Raw genomic sequence first — 3,872 nt, forward strand, 5'->3', positions numbered from 1 at the left:
AGTAAGTAAATGAGCATATCTCCAACTTAATCACAAATGGTTAATATTGATTACTAGGATAAACTCCAAATGAATCAGCAATCTCAAAATAAAAGAAAAATGATAACAGTACTGAAAAACATGGATGAATTTGTTTTATATCCTGGGAGGGAAAAACACTTTCATATTTACCTATCTATTCATCCATTCATCCATAAAGACATTATATACAAATAAAATGAAAGGAGTATAAATCTTGTGATTGCACACTTGAATATGGAACATCTATATACACTCAAAATTTTCCATTAATATAATTTATCTATGTATACATTTTCTATCACTAGCAATATACTTATAGGGCAAAGATTGGGGTCTCTAAATATCATTTTCCACTAAAAGAAACTAACAATCTTTGGAGAAATGGCTGATACCATTTGGGAAATATACCTGATAATCCTAGGGCTCCATATCTAAATATTCTAGGAGCCAATTTAATGGGACTCCCATTGGTCTAAGTGACATGAGATTGAGCATCAGAAAGTACAGGCATACCCTAGAGATATCATGGCTTTAGTTCCAGACGTCTGCAATAAAGCAAATATCACAATAAAGTAAGTCAAACAATTTTTTTTGGTTTCCCAGTATATATAAAAATTATGTTTATACTGTCGTCAATTAAATGTACAATAGCATTGTGTCTAAAATAACAATGTACATATCTTAATTAAAAATACTTTTTTGCTAAAAAATTCTAACCATCATCAGAACCTATTGGAAAAATGATGCCAATAAGACTTGCTGGACACAGGGTTGCCACAAGCCTCCAATTTGTGAAAATCTCAGTATCTGCCAATCTCAGTAAAGCAAAGCACAATAAAACAAGGTATGCCTGCATAAAGACTGTACTGGATTGAAGCATCCAATCTAATAAAACCTTTGAGCAAAAAAGTAATATTTTAAAAACCGATTAGATGCTATAAAATGTGTTAGAATACAACTTATTCACTAAAAATTTATCTTTGTAAGAAAAAAAAAGACATCCTATTTTTCTTATTTGAAACAGTTAGCCAAATAAAGCAAGCTCTCCTTAGAGAAGAGTTATTGGTTTGAATATGGATCCTGCTTGGATCCATATTCAAACCAATGGCTAAAAGACATCTTTGAAATGACTAGAAAATTTTTGACATAAATTGGGTATTAAATAGAATTGGTGAGTTATTAATTTTGTCAGCTGTAATAATGCTGGTCATATTATTAATAAATGCCAGATAAATGATTAAATTAGAAAATCACCCTTTTGCAGCCTCTAGTTAAATGTTGAATAGGGAGAGTAATCAATGGATTTTAAAATTACTAGGTAAAAAGTGGATGGGAACCTTTAATGGAGGAATCAGGCTGTTACTACATAAATGTAAGCGTAACTAAAGGTGAAGCAAGCAGACGCTCTGTGCCTCCTAATGTGATGCGTTAGGAAGTACAGAGCACAACCTTTGAGAATATGGTGTCATAAATGAATCCGAATCTAATTATTTCTATATTACAACCATTTTGCGAGACATACAGGAGACAGCAGGACAAGGTAAGTGATACCACGAGAAAACAATCAGCTAAAGCCTACTGGACAGTCTACAGGAAAAGAGGCCCAATTTCTCCAACTAAACTATGGAGGGCAAAGAGGGGAATGTGAGAGCGTGAACTACACTTAAGAGACATAAAAATCCAAAGCAATGTGGACTCCTGCTTGGATCCATATTCAAACCAATGGCTAAAAGACATCTTTGAAATGACTAGAAAATTTTTGACATAAATTGGGTATTAAATAGAATTGGTGAGTTATTAATTTTGTCAGCTGTAATAATGCTGGTCATATTATTAAAAGAAATGTCTTTATTCATTTGTGATGCATACTCATGTATTTTTGGATGAAATAACATAATGCTTGATATACTTTTGAAAACAAAGTAATAACATGTAGGTCTCAGAATTGCTGGCATTCATTTTGATCACCACCATAATATATAAAAAAAAATGTGTGTATGCCAAAATGCCCAGCTTTCCAGAAAGACTATCATATCTTATTGATGTAATTAACCATTGTTCCTGACTTTTCAGATACCAATATTTATGAAATTCCTCCTGTGTTCAAACCACTGCATTTGTCTATTGAAAAACATTGACAATCACCTGACTGCAAGCATTTATGATTTTTCAGTGACGCTATAACACGTAGAGAAATATGCAGCCAATGTATCCTTTTTAAAAATATATTTTTTTGTTTTTTCAGAGAGGAAGAGAGAAACATCAATGATGAGAAAGAATCATTGATAGGCAGCCAATGTATCTTTTTTAATATATATTTTATTTATTTCTTACAGAGAGGAAGGGAGAGAGATAGTTAGAAACATCGATCAGCTGCCTCCTGCACATCTCCTAATGGGGATGTGCCTGCAACCAAGGTACATGCCTTGACGGGAATCAAACCTGGGACCCTTTAGTCCACAGGCCGACGCTCTATCCACTGAGCCAAACCAGTTTCGGCAGCAGCCAATGCATCTTAACAGAAGGTATCCCTCTGCAGGAATGCTGTAGAATTGCCTTCCCATTTGGAGAGGGTCACTACCTGAAGGCAGTTGAATAAACCTAGATGTGGATTTACACATGTCAACCAACGAAGGACCCTGGGAAGGGGGAGACGGCTGAGCTCAATTTGCTACTTAAAGCACAAACCACGGTTAGAAACCACGGAAAAGAGGTCAGCAGCGGATGTTTATGATGCCGTCTCTAAGATATGTGGGCTGGAGCTGGAGGAGCTATTCCACATGACAGAGCAACTCGTCAGGAGCCGCTGCCGGCTGTTTTCAGTGAAGCCCAGGTAGGCCTATCTGCAAACTCTGCCCACAGAGGACACATGGAGTTGCCTGAGGCTCAAGCAGAGCCTGGGAAGTAACAGCATCGGACACAGTACGTGCCAGAGGAGCTCAGGGGCTTGTTGGCGTTCCTACAGTCTTTCTAAGTCCTGCGTGCACTGAGCATTAGGTTATATTTCATTTACTTATTTAAATATCTGTTCACTCAGAAAAGATCTTTGATGCGTGTCATCTCTGAGCAAAAGCTGAAATATTCACCTCTGCTGGAGCTTCCAGTCACATAAGGGAGGCAGGTTTCATCAAATAATCACATTGATGAATGTGATGAGCTGTGATAAGGGAAGACATAAGTTTCTTCATGAGGATATGTCAAAGCAGCCCTTTTCTAGGCGGGGGGATTCAGGAAAGGCTTGCTTGGGGAATGACATTTCCCTGAGGCTTAAAGGAAGAAAAGGAAACTGGGCAAAGATAGCAGTAGAAACTCCCCAGGCAGAGGGGGCTGCAGAAGTTAAAGTGCTTCTACAGGAGGCCAGATGGGCTACAGTGCAAGGAACTAAGGGGAGAATAAGGCTAGATGAAGGATGAGGATGAGGGAAGCCAGACGTTACAAAACTGTTGCCACATCAAAGAATTTGGATTTTATTTTAAGAGCAATTGGAATATGCTGAAAGATACTAGGAAGAGGAGTAATAAGAGAGGATTTACATTTTAAGAAGACCACTCTGGTTCTAGGGTGGAGAAGAGATTGTAAAGAAAGCTGAATAGATAGAAGGGTTGTAAATGTCCAAGCATGAGATTACAGAAAACGAAACAAAGTTGCTGGCAGAGGAGGTGAGGAGAAGGGCAAAGAGACATGTTAAAAAGTTGTGACAGGCCTCGGTAAGGGATTAGATAGCGGGAAGGGGGAAAGTGAGGAAAGGCAGAGGACGTTGTCAAGGAAACCCTACCTATCCTGTTTGTGCAGTTAGATGGGTGGGGACCAATTTTGTGGAGATGGGGAACGTTAGAAGAAAACTAGATTCG

This window comes from Myotis lucifugus, unplaced genomic scaffold, assembly GCF_000147115.1.
Source record: "Myotis lucifugus unplaced genomic scaffold, Myoluc2.0 scaffold_89, whole genome shotgun sequence".
Taxonomy (NCBI): domain Eukaryota; kingdom Metazoa; phylum Chordata; class Mammalia; order Chiroptera; family Vespertilionidae; genus Myotis; species Myotis lucifugus.